Source organism: Hyla sarda, unplaced genomic scaffold (assembly GCF_029499605.1).
Source record: "Hyla sarda isolate aHylSar1 unplaced genomic scaffold, aHylSar1.hap1 scaffold_839, whole genome shotgun sequence".
In the NCBI taxonomy this organism is placed as follows: domain Eukaryota; kingdom Metazoa; phylum Chordata; class Amphibia; order Anura; family Hylidae; genus Hyla; species Hyla sarda.
In genome coordinates, this window is record NW_026610866.1 from 1 (window position 1) to 16,183 (window position 16,183).

A 16,183-nucleotide genomic window follows, 5' to 3' on the forward strand; every position below is an offset into this window, starting at 1 on the left:
TCAGTCCATGTTGGAGCAGGTTTAGATACAGTCTAAAGTATAGATCTCAAAGTCTGTGCACAGAATTTAGCAAGGGCCTCGCACCTTCTGATGCATCAGGTAGGTGCACAATAGCATAGCCTAACCCTCTGTACTTTGGTCTATATTGATGCGGGACATAGACAGCCAGCTGATGACCAATCCATTAGTGCAATGGATGGCTGGAAGCATTTGTCTTTGCCTTTGCAATACCACAGAAGCAATGCATGGTCAATGTACAGCAATGACACACCTGTGTGAACAGCCAGGAGACCCCCCCCCCCCCCCCCATGTTATGTTACATAGTTACATAGTTAGTACGGTCGAAAAAAGACATATGTCCATCAAGTTCAACCAGGGAATTAAGGGGTAGGGGTGTGGCGCGATATTGGGGAAGGGATGAGATTTTATATTTCTTCATAAGCATTAATCTTATTTTGTCAATTAGGAACATTCAGCACCCACCCGCTATCAAGGCAGCTGCCTATCATGTCATGCCCTACCTGCACAGGTGTGCTGGCTACTCAAATGATCCAATTAAGGAGGCCATTTAGTCAGCAGCAGCAGAAGTCCTGTGCCTGGACGCTCCAACAGCGGCCAGACACAAGCAGAAGCAGAAGCAGCAGAAGCAGCAGCAGCACCACCTTTTGTTTTTTGGCTGCAGCAGCAGCAAGGCCCACAGGGCTGGCTAGCTGGCTAGCCAGCAAGCAGGTAGCAATGAAAGTAGGAATCTTTCTTTTTAACCCTGTAAGGGGGTGGTGCACTGTACCCGAAGATACTGCCATATCGGGTCAATGCATAGGGCGACGGAAGCAAGCTTCGAAATCGGCCCCCGTTCTCAAAAATCCATTTAATATATGGTCCCCAGATAGGGGACGTATCAGATATTAAACTGATAAGAACAGATACTACACTTGATCTTAGCCAAAAGGCCGAGAAGCGATAACCGTGAAAGGGGCGGGCCCAACAAGGTGCCCTTCATGGGCACTATCACTGCTTGCTGTCAGGGAGGCTGCCAGACAATTTTCCATGCACACTCTGGGCTGGGGGGCAGTCAACCACCAGTACACACAGCAGAACCTAAACCCATACCATTATTGCTAAGCAGCAAGACAGGGGCCCATTGCACTCCCACGGGGCCTTTTTAAATGCAATCCATAACCCGGATTTGCCAGGAACCCTTCTTACTCCTCCTACTTGCATGTGACACTGGGCTTAGGATCTGCATAGGAAACACACACACAAGCACACACCTACCTTTGTTGCCTGCAGATGCCTCCTTGGCTGTCCCCAAACGGTATCAAACCAACACCCACGGGAAGCTGTAAGCATAGAGGACATGCCTGCACCCCATTGGACTTACCTGTGTGGGTTAAATCCGGGTTATTTGACAACCTATGGCGGTGATGGTTCTGCTCAGGCAGAGCAGTGCTGATGCTCCTCATAAAGCTGTCGCTGCTGTGAAGGTTCTAGGTGACATCACAAATCCCTATGGTTACATACACAACAAAGCTGGGTTGTTGTTGTTTACACTCTGCAAGGCCTGTGGAAGTGAGTGACATCATAGCACTGTAGTTCTGAGGGTTCTAGATGGATGCAACAATCTCCTGTTGCTTCTATGAAGGCCATAATAGACGACATCACCAAACAGCTCCATAGTCACATACACAGCAAAGGAGAGATGTTGTTTACACCTAGTGATGTCAGTGGTATTGAGTGACATCACAGCACAGTGCTAAGGCTCCTGGGCCTGGACACAGCAGCGGCTGCAATATCTCAACGGAGAATACGTTTATATATATGTGTGTGTGTGCGCGTATATATATATATATATATATATATATATATATATATATATTTCTCCGCCGAAATCACTTTTAAACCCATTTCCACCTTTTTTTCCCTTCTCTTCCTCTTACTTTTTTTTCACGTTTTTTTACGTTTTTCTCCTTTTCGCCTCTTTTCTGGGCGTATTATTCTTCTTTTTCTTCTTTTTTTTCGTCTAATGCATACCCCATCAGTGCAGCAATGCTTATTCAATACCGCCAGCAGATGGAGACACTGGGGGATAATTTTCTAAGGATTTATACTGATTTTTCCTGTCTGAATTTGTCGCACAGAAAGTTGCAGGCCAAATATGTGTGACATTTCTGCGACTTTAGCTTCTAGAGCATTTTTACAACATTATACATAGGTGCTGAATACATAAAAAGCGACTGTTCAGCGACAGACAAGTCGCATCGGCTGAAAGTAGGCCAGAATGTCAGTCCATGTTGGAGCAGGTTTAGATACAGTCTAAAGTATAGATCTCAAAGTCTGTGCACAGAATTTAGCAAGGGCCTCGCACCTTCTGATGCATCAGGTAGGTGCACAATAGCATAGCCTAACCCTCTGTACTTTGGTCTATATTGATGCGGGACATAGACAGCCAGCTGATGACCAATCCATTAGTGCAATGGATGGCTGGAAGCATTTGTCTTTGCCTTTGCAATACCACAGAAGCAATGCATGGTCAATGTACAGCAATGACACACCTGTGTGAACAGCCAGGAGACCCCCCCCCCCCCCCCATGTTATGTTACATAGTTACATAGTTAGTACGGTCGAAAAAAGGCATATGTCCATCAAGTTCAACCAGGGAATTAAGGGGTAGGGGTGTGGCGCGATATTGGGGAAGGGATGAGATTTTATATTTCTTCATAAGCATTAATCTTATTTTGTCAATTAGGAACATTCAGCACCCACCCGCTATCAAGGCAGCTGCCTATCATGTCATGCCCTACCTGCACAGGTGTGCTGGCTACTCAAATGATCCAATTAAGGAGGCCATTTAGTCAGCAGCAGCAGAAGTCCTGTGCCTGGACGCTCCAACAGCGGCCAGACACAAGCAGAAGCAGAAGCAGCAGAAGCAGCAGCAGCACCACCTTTTGTTTTTTGGCTGCAGCAGCAGCAAGGCCCACAGGGCTGGCTAGCTGGCTAGCCAGCAAGCAGGTAGCAATGAAAGTAGGAATCTTTCTTTTTAACCCTGTAAGGGGGTGGTGCACTGTACCCGAAGATACTGCCATATCGGGTCAATGCATAGGGCGACGGAAGCAAGCTTCGAAATCGGCCCCCGTTCTCAAAAATCCATTTAATATATGGTCCCCAGATAGGGGACGTATCAGATATTAAACTGATAAGAACAGATACTACACTTGATCTTAGCCAAAAGGCCGAGAAGCGATAACCGTGAAAGGGGCGGGCCCAACAAGGTGCCCTTCATGGGCACTATCACTGCTTGCTGTCAGGGAGGCTGCCAGACAATTTTCCATGCACACTCTGGGCTGGGGGGCAGTCAACCACCAGTACACACAGCAGAACCTAAACCCATACCATTATTGCTAAGCAGCAAGACAGGGGCCCATTGCACTCCCACGGGGCCTTTTTAAATGCAATCCATAACCCGGATTTGCCAGGAACCCTTCTTACTCCTCCTACTTGCATGTGACACTGGGCTTAGGATCTGCATAGGAAACACACACACAAGCACACACCTACCTTTGTTGCCTGCAGATGCCTCCTTGGCTGTCCCCAAACGGTATCAAACCAACACCCACGGGAAGCTGTAAGCATAGAGGACATGCCTGCACCCCATTGGACTTACCTGTGTGGGTTAAATCCGGGTTATTTGACAACCTATGGCGGTGATGGTTCTGCTCAGGCAGAGCAGTGCTGATGCTCCTCATAAAGCTGTCGCTGCTGTGAAGGTTCTAGGTGACATCACAAATCCCTATGGTTACATACACAACAAAGCTGGGTTGTTGTTGTTTACACTCTGCAAGGCCTGTGGAAGTGAGTGACATCATAGCACTGTAGTTCTGAGGGTTCTAGATGGATGCAACAATCTCCTGTTGCTTCTATGAAGGCCATAATAGACGACATCACCAAACAGCTCCATAGTCACATACACAGCAAAGGAGAGATGTTGTTTACACCTAGTGATGTCAGTGGTATTGAGTGACATCACAGCACAGTGCTAAGGCTCCTGGGCCTGGACACAGCAGCGGCTGCAATATCTCAACGGAGAATACGTTTATATATATGTGTGTGTGTGCGCGTATATATATATATATATATATATATATATATATATATATATATATTTCTCCGCCGAAATCACTTTTAAACCCATTTCCACCTTTTTTTCCCTTCTCTTCCTCTTACTTTTTTTTCACATTTTTTTACGTTTTTCTCCTTTTCGCCTCTTTTCTGGGCGTATTATTCTTCTTTTTCTTCTTTTTTTTCGTCTAATGCATACCCCATCAGTGCAGCAATGCTTATTCAATACCGCCAGCAGATGGAGACACTGGGGGATAATTTTCTAAGGATTTATACTGATTTTTCCTGTCTGAATTTGTCGCACAGAAAGTTGCAGGCCAAATATGTGTGACATTTCTGCGACTTTAGCTTCTAGAGCATTTTTACAACATTATACATAGGTGCTGAATACATAAAAAGCGACTGTTCAGCGACAGACAAGTCGCATCGGCTGAAAGTAGGCCAGAATGTCAGTCCATGTTGGAGCAGGTTTAGATACAGTCTAAAGTATAGATCTCAAAGTCTGTGCACAGAATTTAGCAAGGGCCTCGCACCTTCTGATGCATCAGGTAGGTGCACAATAGCATAGCCTAACCCTCTGTACTTTGGTCTATATTGATGCGGGACATAGACAGCCAGCTGATGACCAATCCATTAGTGCAATGGATGGCTGGAAGCATTTGTCTTTGCCTTTGCAATACCACAGAAGCAATGCATGGTCAATGTACAGCAATGACACACCTGTGTGAACAGCCAGGAGACCCCCCCCCCCCCCCATGTTATGTTACATAGTTACATAGTTAGTACGGTCGAAAAAAGACATATGTCCATCAAGTTCAACCAGGGAATTAAGGGGTAGGGGTGTGGCGCGATATTGGGGAAGGGATGAGATTTTATATTTCTTCATAAGCATTAATCTTATTTTGTCAATTAGGAACATTCAGCACCCACCCGCTATCAAGGCAGCTGCCTATCATGTCATGCCCTACCTGCACAGGTGTGCTGGCTACTCAAATGATCCAATTAAGGAGGCCATTTAGTCAGCAGCAGCAGAAGTCCTGTGCCTGGACGCTCCAACAGCGGCCAGACACAAGCAGAAGCAGAAGCAGCAGAAGCAGCAGCAGCACCACCTTTTGTTTTTTGGCTGCAGCAGCAGCAAGGCCCACAGGGCTGGCTAGCTGGCTAGCCAGCAAGCAGGTAGCAATGAAAGTAGGAATCTTTCTTTTTAACCCTGTAAGGGGGTGGTGCACTGTACCCGAAGATACTGCCATATCGGGTCAATGCATAGGGCGACGGAAGCAAGCTTCGAAATCGGCCCCCGTTCTCAAAAATCCATTTAATATATGGTCCCCAGATAGGGGACGTATCAGATATTAAACTGATAAGAACAGATACTACACTTGATCTTAGCCAAAAGGCCGAGAAGCGATAACCGTGAAAGGGGCGGGCCCAACAAGGTGCCCTTCATGGGCACTATCACTGCTTGCTGTCAGGGAGGCTGCCAGACAATTTTCCATGCACACTCTGGGCTGGGGGGCAGTCAACCACCAGTACACACAGCAGAACCTAAACCCATACCATTATTGCTAAGCAGCAAGACAGGGGCCCATTGCACTCCCACGGGGCCTTTTTAAATGCAATCCATAACCCGGATTTGCCAGGAACCCTTCTTACTCCTCCTACTTGCATGTGACACTGGGCTTAGGATCTGCATAGGAAACACACACACAAGCACACACCTACCTTTGTTGCCTGCAGATGCCTCCTTGGCTGTCCCCAAACGGTATCAAACCAACACCCACGGGAAGCTGTAAGCATAGAGGACATGCCTGCACCCCATTGGACTTACCTGTGTGGGTTAAATCCGGGTTATTTGACAACCTATGGCGGTGATGGTTCTGCTCAGGCAGAGCAGTGCTGATGCTCCTCATAAAGCTGTCGCTGCTGTGAAGGTTCTAGGTGACATCACAAATCCCTATGGTTACATACACAACAAAGCTGGGTTGTTGTTGTTTACACTCTGCAAGGCCTGTGGAAGTGAGTGACATCATAGCACTGTAGTTCTGAGGGTTCTAGATGGATGCAACAATCTCCTGTTGCTTCTATGAAGGCCATAATAGACGACATCACCAAACAGCTCCATAGTCACATACACAGCAAAGGAGAGATGTTGTTTACACCTAGTGATGTCAGTGGTATTGAGTGACATCACAGCACAGTGCTAAGGCTCCTGGGCCTGGACACAGCAGCGGCTGCAATATCTCAACGGAGAATACGTTTATATATATGTGTGTGTGTGCGCGTATATATATATATATATATATATATATATATATATATATATATATATATTTCTCCGCCGAAATCACTTTTAAACCCATTTCCACCTTTTTTTCCCTTCTCTTCCTCTTACTTTTTTTTCACGTTTTTTTACGTTTTTCTCCTTTTCGCCTCTTTTCTGGGCGTATTATTCTTCTTTTTCTTCTTTTTTTTCGTCTAATGCATACCCCATCAGTGCAGCAATGCTTATTCAATACCGCCAGCAGATGGAGACACTGGGGGATAATTTTCTAAGGATTTATACTGATTTTTCCTGTCTGAATTTGTCGCACAGAAAGTTGCAGGCCAAATATGTGTGACATTTCTGCGACTTTAGCTTCTAGAGCATTTTTACAACATTATACATAGGTGCTGAATACATAAAAAGCGACTGTTCAGCGACAGACAAGTCGCATCGGCTGAAAGTAGGCCAGAATGTCAGTCCATGTTGGAGCAGGTTTAGATACAGTCTAAAGTATAGATCTCAAAGTCTGTGCACAGAATTTAGCAAGGGCCTCGCACCTTCTGATGCATCAGGTAGGTGCACAATAGCATAGCCTAACCCTCTGTACTTTGGTCTATATTGATGCGGGACATAGACAGCCAGCTGATGACCAATCCATTAGTGCAATGGATGGCTGGAAGCATTTGTCTTTGCCTTTGCAATACCACAGAAGCAATGCATGGTCAATGTACAGCAATGACACACCTGTGTGAACAGCCAGGAGACCCCCCCCCCCCCCCATGTTATGTTACATAGTTACATAGTTAGTACGGTCGAAAAAAGGCATATGTCCATCAAGTTCAACCAGGGAATTAAGGGGTAGGGGTGTGGCGCGATATTGGGGAAGGGATGAGATTTTATATTTCTTCATAAGCATTAATCTTATTTTGTCAATTAGGAACATTCAGCACCCACCCGCTATCAAGGCAGCTGCCTATCATGTCATGCCCTACCTGCACAGGTGTGCTGGCTACTCAAATGATCCAATTAAGGAGGCCATTTAGTCAGCAGCAGCAGAAGTCCTGTGCCTGGACGCTCCAACAGCGGCCAGACACAAGCAGAAGCAGAAGCAGCAGAAGCAGCAGCAGCACCACCTTTTGTTTTTTGGCTGCAGCAGCAGCAAGGCCCACAGGGCTGGCTAGCTGGCTAGCCAGCAAGCAGGTAGCAATGAAAGTAGGAATCTTTCTTTTTAACCCTGTAAGGGGGTGGTGCACTGTACCCGAAGATACTGCCATATCGGGTCAATGCATAGGGCGACGGAAGCAAGCTTCGAAATCGGCCCCCGTTCTCAAAAATCCATTTAATATATGGTCCCCAGATAGGGGACGTATCAGATATTAAACTGATAAGAACAGATACTACACTTGATCTTAGCCAAAAGGCCGAGAAGCGATAACCGTGAAAGGGGCGGGCCCAACAAGGTGCCCTTCATGGGCACTATCACTGCTTGCTGTCAGGGAGGCTGCCAGACAATTTTCCATGCACACTCTGGGCTGGGGGGCAGTCAACCACCAGTACACACAGCAGAACCTAAACCCATACCATTATTGCTAAGCAGCAAGACAGGGGCCCATTGCACTCCCACGGGGCCTTTTTAAATGCAATCCATAACCCGGATTTGCCAGGAACCCTTCTTACTCCTCCTACTTGCATGTGACACTGGGCTTAGGATCTGCATAGGAAACACACACACAAGCACACACCTACCTTTGTTGCCTGCAGATGCCTCCTTGGCTGTCCCCAAACGGTATCAAACCAACACCCACGGGAAGCTGTAAGCATAGAGGACATGCCTGCACCCCATTGGACTTACCTGTGTGGGTTAAATCCGGGTTATTTGACAACCTATGGCGGTGATGGTTCTGCTCAGGCAGAGCAGTGCTGATGCTCCTCATAAAGCTGTCGCTGCTGTGAAGGTTCTAGGTGACATCACAAATCCCTATGGTTACATACACAACAAAGCTGGGTTGTTGTTGTTTACACTCTGCAAGGCCTGTGGAAGTGAGTGACATCATAGCACTGTAGTTCTGAGGGTTCTAGATGGATGCAACAATCTCCTGTTGCTTCTATGAAGGCCATAATAGACGACATCACCAAACAGCTCCATAGTCACATACACAGCAAAGGAGAGATGTTGTTTACACCTAGTGATGTCAGTGGTATTGAGTGACATCACAGCACAGTGCTAAGGCTCCTGGGCCTGGACACAGCAGCGGCTGCAATATCTCAACGGAGAATACGTTTATATATATGTGTGTGTGTGCGCGTATATATATATATATATATATATATATATATATATATATTTCTCCGCCGAAATCACTTTTAAACCCATTTCCACCTTTTTTTCCCTTCTCTTCCTCTTACTTTTTTTTCACGTTTTTTTACGTTTTTCTCCTTTTCGCCTCTTTTCTGGGCGTATTATTCTTCTTTTTCTTCTTTTTTTTCGTCTAATGCATACCCCATCAGTGCAGCAATGCTTATTCAATACCGCCAGCAAATGGAGACACTGGGGGATAATTTTCTAAGGATTTATACTGATTTTTCCTGTCTGAATTTGTCGCACAGAAAGTTGCAGGCCAAATATGTGTGACATTTCTGCGACTTTAGCTTCTAGAGCATTTTTACAACATTATACATAGGTGCTGAATACATAAAAAGCGACTGTTCAGCGACAGACAAGTCGCATCGGCTGAAAGTAGGCCAGAATGTCAGTCCATGTTGGAGCAGGTTTAGATACAGTCTAAAGCATAGATCTCAAAGTCTGTGCACAGAATTTAGCAAGGGCCTCGCACCTTCTGATGCATCAGGTAGGTGCACAATAGCATAGCCTAACCCTCTGTACTTTGGTCTATATTGATGCGGGACATAGACAGCCAGCTGATGACCAATCCATTAGTGCAATGGATGGCTGGAAGCATTTGTCTTTGCCTTTGCAATACCACAGAAGCAATGCATGGTCAATGTACAGCAATGACACACCTGTGTGAACAGCCAGGAGACCCCCCCCCCCCCCATGTTATGTTACATAGTTACATAGTTAGTACGGTCGAAAAAAGACATATGTCCATCAAGTTCAACCAGGGAATTAAGGGGTAGGGGTGTGGCGCGATATTGGGGAAGGGATGAGATTTTATATTTCTTCATAAGCATTAATCTTATTTTGTCAATTAGGAACATTCAGCACCCACCCGCTATCAAGGCAGCTGCCTATCATGTCATGCCCTACCTGCACAGGTGTGCTGGCTACTCAAATGATCCAATTAAGGAGGCCATTTAGTCAGCAGCAGCAGAAGTCCTGTGCCTGGACGCTCCAACAGCGGCCAGACACAAGCAGAAGCAGAAGCAGCAGAAGCAGCAGCAGCACCACCTTTTGTTTTTTGGCTGCAGCAGCAGCAAGGCCCACAGGGCTGGCTAGCTGGCTAGCCAGCAAGCAGGTAGCAATGAAAGTAGGAATCTTTCTTTTTAACCCTGTAAGGGGGTGGTGCACTGTACCCGAAGATACTGCCATATCGGGTCAATGCATAGGGCGACGGAAGCAAGCTTCGAAATCGGCCCCCGTTCTCAAAAATCCATTTAATATATGGTCCCCAGATAGGGGACGTATCAGATATTAAACTGATAAGAACAGATACTACACTTGATCTTAGCCAAAAGGCCGAGAAGCGATAACCGTGAAAGGGGCGGGCCCAACAAGGTGCCCTTCATGGGCACTATCACTGCTTGCTGTCAGGGAGGCTGCCAGACAATTTTCCATGCACACTCTGGGCTGGGGGGCAGTCAACCACCAGTACACACAGCAGAACCTAAACCCATACCATTATTGCTAAGCAGCAAGACAGGGGCCCATTGCACTCCCACGGGGCCTTTTTAAATGCAATCCATAACCCGGATTTGCCAGGAACCCTTCTTACTCCTCCTACTTGCATGTGACACTGGGCTTAGGATCTGCATAGGAAACACACACACAAGCACACACCTACCTTTGTTGCCTGCAGATGCCTCCTTGGCTGTCCCCAAACGGTATCAAACCAACACCCACGGGAAGCTGTAAGCATAGAGGACATGCCTGCACCCCATTGGACTTACCTGTGTGGGTTAAATCCGGGTTATTTGACAACCTATGGCGGTGATGGTTCTGCTCAGGCAGAGCAGTGCTGATGCTCCTCATAAAGCTGTCGCTGCTGTGAAGGTTCTAGGTGACATCACAAATCCCTATGGTTACATACACAACAAAGCTGGGTTGTTGTTGTTTACACTCTGCAAGGCCTGTGGAAGTGAGTGACATCATAGCACTGTAGTTCTGAGGGTTCTAGATGGATGCAACAATCTCCTGTTGCTTCTATGAAGGCCATAATAGACGACATCACCAAACAGCTCCATAGTCACATACACAGCAAAGGAGAGATGTTGTTTACACCTAGTGATGTCAGTGGTATTGAGTGACATCACAGCACAGTGCTAAGGCTCCTGGGCCTGGACACAGCAGCGGCTGCAATATCTCAACGGAGAATACGTTTATATATATGTGTGTGTGTGCGCGTATATATATATATATATATATATATATATATATATATATATATATATTTCTCCGCCGAAATCACTTTTAAACCCATTTCCACCTTTTTTTCCCTTCTCTTCCTCTTACTTTTTTTTCACGTTTTTTTACGTTTTTCTCCTTTTCGCCTCTTTTCTGGGCGTATTATTCTTCTTTTTCTTCTTTTTTTTCGTCTAATGCATACCCCATCAGTGCAGCAATGCTTATTCAATACCGCCAGCAGATGGAGACACTGGGGGATAATTTTCTAAGGATTTATACTGATTTTTCCTGTCTGAATTTGTCGCACAGAAAGTTGCAGGCCAAATATGTGTGACATTTCTGCGACTTTAGCTTCTAGAGCATTTTTACAACATTATACATAGGTGCTGAATACATAAAAAGCGACTGTTCAGCGACAGACAAGTCGCATCGGCTGAAAGTAGGCCAGAATGTCAGTCCATGTTGGAGCAGGTTTAGATACAGTCTAAAGTATAGATCTCAAAGTCTGTGCACAGAATTTAGCAAGGGCCTCGCACCTTCTGATGCATCAGGTAGGTGCACAATAGCATAGCCTAACCCTCTGTACTTTGGTCTATATTGATGCGGGACATAGACAGCCAGCTGATGACCAATCCATTAGTGCAATGGATGGCTGGAAGCATTTGTCTTTGCCTTTGCAATACCACAGAAGCAATGCATGGTCAATGTACAGCAATGACACACCTGTGTGAACAGCCACTAGACCCCCCCCCCCCCCCCATGTTATGTTACATAGTTACATAGTTAGTACGGTCGAAAAAAGACATATGTCCATCAAGTTCAACCAGGGAATTAAGGGGTAGGGGTGTGGCGCGATATTGGGGAAGGGATGAGATTTTATATTTCTTCATAAGCATTAATCTTATTTTGTCAATTAGGAACATTCAGCACCCACCCGCTATCAAGGCAGCTGCCTATCATGTCATGCCCTACCTGCACAGGTGTGCTGGCTACTCAAATGATCCAATTAAGGAGGCCATTTAGTCAGCAGCAGCAGAAGTCCTGTGCCTGGACGCTCCAACAGCGGCCAGACACAAGCAGAAGCAGAAGCAGCAGAAGCAGCAGCAGCACCACCTTTTGTTTTTTGGCTGCAGCAGCAGCAAGGCCCACAGGGCTGGCTAGCTGGCTAGCCAGCAAGCAGGTAGCAATGAAAGTAGGAATCTTTCTTTTTAACCCTGTAAGGGGGTGGTGCACTGTACCCGAAGATACTGCCATATCGGGTCAATGCATAGGGCGACGGAAGCAAGCTTCGAAATCGGCCCCCGTTCTCAAAAATCCATTTAATATATGGTCCCCAGATAGGGGACGTATCAGATATTAAACTGATAAGAACAGATACTACACTTGATCTTAGCCAAAAGGCCGAGAAGCGATAACCGTGAAAGGGGCGGGCCCAACAAGGTGCCCTTCATGGGCACTATCACTGCTTGCTGTCAGGGAGGCTGCCAGACAATTTTCCATGCACACTCTGGGCTGGGGGGCAGTCAACCACCAGTACACACAGCAGAACCTAAACCCATACCATTATTGCTAAGCAGCAAGACAGGGGCCCATTGCACTCCCACGGGGCCTTTTTAAATGCAATCCATAACCCGGATTTGCCAGGAACCCTTCTTACTCCTCCTACTTGCATGTGACACTGGGCTTAGGATCTGCATAGGAAACACACACACAAGCACACACCTACCTTTGTTGCCTGCAGATGCCTCCTTGGCTGTCCCCAAACGGTATCAAACCAACACCCACGGGAAGCTGTAAGCATAGAGGACATGCCTGCACCCCATTGGACTTACCTGTGTGGGTTAAATCCGGGTTATTTGACAACCTATGGCGGTGATGGTTCTGCTCAGGCAGAGCAGTGCTGATGCTCCTCATAAAGCTGTCGCTGCTGTGAAGGTTCTAGGTGACATCACAAATCCCTATGGTTACATACACAACAAAGCTGGGTTGTTGTTGTTTACACTCTGCAAGGCCTGTGGAAGTGAGTGACATCATAGCACTGTAGTTCTGAGGGTTCTAGATGGATGCAACAATCTCCTGTTGCTTCTATGAAGGCCATAATAGACGACATCACCAAACAGCTCCATAGTCACATACACAGCAAAGGAGAGATGTTGTTTACACCTAGTGATGTCAGTGGTATTGAGTGACATCACAGCACAGTGCTAAGGCTCCTGGGCCTGGACACAGCAGCGGCTGCAATATCTCAACGGAGAATACGTTTATATATATGTGTGTGTGTGCGCGTATATATATATATATATATATATATATATATATATATATATATATTTCTCCGCCGAAATCACTTTTAAACCCATTTCCACCTTTTTTTCCCTTCTCTTCCTCTTACTTTTTTTTCACGTTTTTTTACGTTTTTCTCCTTTTCGCCTCTTTTCTGGGCGTATTATTCTTCTTTTTCTTCTTTTTTTTCGTCTAATGCATACCCCATCAGTGCAGCAATGCTTATTCAATACCGCCAGCAGATGGAGACACTGGGGGATAATTTTCTAAGGATTTATACTGATTTTTCCTGTCTGAATTTGTCGCACAGAAAGTTGCAGGCCAAATATGTGTGACATTTCTGCGACTTTAGCTTCTAGAGCATTTTTACAACATTATACATAGGTGCTGAATACATAAAAAGCGACTGTTCAGCGACAGACAAGTCGCATCGGCTGAAAGTAGGCCAGAATGTCAGTCCATGTTGGAGCAGGTTTAGATACAGTCTAAAGTATAGATCTCAAAGTCTGTGCACAGAATTTAGCAAAGGCCTCGCACCTTCTGATGCATCAGGTAGGTGCACAATAGCATAGCCTAACCCTCTGTACTTTGGTCTATATTGATGCGGGACATAGACAGCCAGCTGATGACCAATCCATTAGTGCAATGGATGGCTGGAAGCATTTGTCTTTGCCTTTGCAATACCACAGAAGCAATGCATGGTCAATGTACAGCAATGACACACCTGTGTGAACAGCCAGGAGACCCCCCCCCCCCCCCCCATGTTATGTTACATAGTTACATAGTTAGTACGGTCGAAAAAAGACATATGTCCATCAAGTTCAACCAGGGAATTAAGGGGTAGGGGTGTGGCGCGATATTGGGGAAGGGATGAGATTTTATATTTCTTCATAAGCATTAATCTTATTTTGTCAATTAGGAACATTCAGCACCCACCCGCTATCAAGGCAGCTGCCTATCATGTCATGCCCTACCTGCACAGGTGTGCTGGCTACTCAAATGATCCAATTAAGGAGGCCATTTAGTCAGCAGCAGCAGAAGTCCTGTGCCTGGACGCTCCAACAGCGGCCAGACACAAGCAGAAGCAGAAGCAGCAGAAGCAGCAGCAGCACCACCTTTTGTTTTTTGGCTGCAGCAGCAGCAAGGCCCACAGGGCTGGCTAGCTGGCTAGCCAGCAAGCAGGTAGCAATGAAAGTAGGAATCTTTCTTTTTAACCCTGTAAGGGGGTGGTGCACTGTACCCGAAGATACTGCCATATCGGGTCAATGCATAGGGCGACGGAAGCAAGCTTCGAAATCGGCCCCCGTTCTCAAAAATCCATTTAATATATGGTCCCCAGATAGGGGACGTATCAGATATTAAACTGATAAGAACAGATACTACACTTGATCTTAGCCAAAAGGCCGAGAAGCGATAACCGTGAAAGGGGCGGGCCCAACAAGGTGCCCTTCATGGGCACTATCACTGCTTGCTGTCAGGGAGGCTGCCAGACAATTTTCCATGCACACTCTGGGCTGGGGGGCAGTCAACCACCAGTACACACAGCAGAACCTAAACCCATACCATTATTGCTAAGCAGCAAGACAGGGGCCCATTGCACTCCCACGGGGCCTTTTTAAATGCAATCCATAACCCGGATTTGCCAGGAACCCTTCTTACTCCTCCTACTTGCATGTGACACTGGGCTTAGGATCTGCATAGGAAACACACACACAAGCACACACCTACCTTTGTTGCCTGCAGATGCCTCCTTGGCTGTCCCCAAACGGTATCAAACCAACACCCACGGGAAGCTGTAAGCATAGAGGACATGCCTGCACCCCATTGGACTTACCTGTGTGGGTTAAATCCGGGTTATTTGACAACCTATGGCGGTGATGGTTCTGCTCAGGCAGAGCAGTGCTGATGCTCCTCATAAAGCTGTCGCTGCTGTGAAGGTTCTAGGTGACATCACAAATCCCTATGGTTACATACACAACAAAGCTGGGTTGTTGTTGTTTACACTCTGCAAGGCCTGTGGAAGTGAGTGACATCATAGCACTGTAGTTCTGAGGGTTCTAGATGGATGCAACAATCTCCTGTTGCTTCTATGAAGGCCATAATAGACGACATCACCAAACAGCTCCATAGTCACATACACAGCAAAGGAGAGATGTTGTTTACACCTAGTGATGTCAGTGGTATTGAGTGACATCACAGCACAGTGCTAAGGCTCCTGGGCCTGGACACAGCAGCGGCTGCAATATCTCAACGGAGAATACGTTTATATATATGTGTGTGTGTGCGCGTATATATATATATATATATATATATATATATATATATATATATATATTTCTCCGCCGAAATCACTTTTAAACCCATTTCCACCTTTTTTTCCCTTCTCTTCCTCTTACTTTTTTTTCACGTTTTTTTACGTTTTTCTCCTTTTCGCCTCTTTTCTGGGCGTATTATTCTTCTTTTTCTTCTTTTTTTTCGTCTAATGCATACCCCATCAGTGCAGCAATGCTTATTCAATACCGCCAGCAGATGGAGACACTGGGGGATAATTTTCTAAGGATTTATACTGATTTTTCCTGTCTGAATTTGTCGCACAGAAAGTTGCAGGCCAAATATGTGTGACATTTCTGCGACTTTAGCTTCTAGAGCATTTTTACAACATTATACATAGGTGCTGAATACATAAAAAGCGACTGTTCAGCGACAGACAAGTCGCATCGGCTGAAAGTAGGCCAGAATGTCAGTCCATGTTGGAGCAGGTTTAGATACAGTCTAAAGTATAGATCTCAAAGTCTGTGCACAGAATTTAGCAAGGGCCTTGCACCTTCTGATGCATCAGGTAGGTGCACAATAGCATAGCCTAACCCTCTGTACTTTGGTCTATATTGATGCGGGACATAGACAGCCAGCTGATGACCAATCCATTAGTGCAATGGATG

At 46.0% G+C, this 16,183-nt stretch overlaps 7 non-coding genes across 7 annotated transcripts; all 7 read right to left on the minus strand.

Annotated features, from left to right (window-relative positions):
- Positions 1–771: 771 nt before the first annotated feature.
- LOC130347438 (U2 spliceosomal RNA) lies at positions 772–962 on the minus strand. Its single transcript, XR_008885371.1, has one exon. It is a non-coding gene; the product is annotated as a U2 spliceosomal RNA (small nuclear RNA).
- A 2,089-nt stretch (positions 963–3,051) lies between these two features.
- LOC130347462 (U2 spliceosomal RNA) lies at positions 3,052–3,242 on the minus strand. The gene has a single exon (XR_008885387.1). It is a non-coding gene; the product is annotated as a U2 spliceosomal RNA (small nuclear RNA).
- A 2,092-nt stretch (positions 3,243–5,334) lies between these two features.
- On the minus strand, positions 5,335–5,525 carry LOC130347475 (U2 spliceosomal RNA). The gene has a single exon (XR_008885398.1). It is a non-coding gene; the product is annotated as a U2 spliceosomal RNA (small nuclear RNA).
- A 2,096-nt stretch (positions 5,526–7,621) lies between these two features.
- On the minus strand, positions 7,622–7,812 carry LOC130347487 (U2 spliceosomal RNA). The gene has a single exon (XR_008885409.1). It is a non-coding gene; the product is annotated as a U2 spliceosomal RNA (small nuclear RNA).
- Positions 7,813–9,897: 2,085 nt separating this feature from the next.
- Positions 9,898–10,088, minus strand: LOC130347499 (U2 spliceosomal RNA). Its single transcript, XR_008885420.1, has one exon. It is a non-coding gene; the product is annotated as a U2 spliceosomal RNA (small nuclear RNA).
- A 2,095-nt stretch (positions 10,089–12,183) lies between these two features.
- Positions 12,184–12,374, minus strand: LOC130347445 (U2 spliceosomal RNA). The gene has a single exon (XR_008885376.1). It is a non-coding gene; the product is annotated as a U2 spliceosomal RNA (small nuclear RNA).
- A 2,094-nt stretch (positions 12,375–14,468) lies between these two features.
- On the minus strand, positions 14,469–14,659 carry LOC130347453 (U2 spliceosomal RNA). Its single transcript, XR_008885378.1, has one exon. It is a non-coding gene; the product is annotated as a U2 spliceosomal RNA (small nuclear RNA).
- Between the last annotated feature and the right edge of the window lie 1,524 nt (positions 14,660–16,183).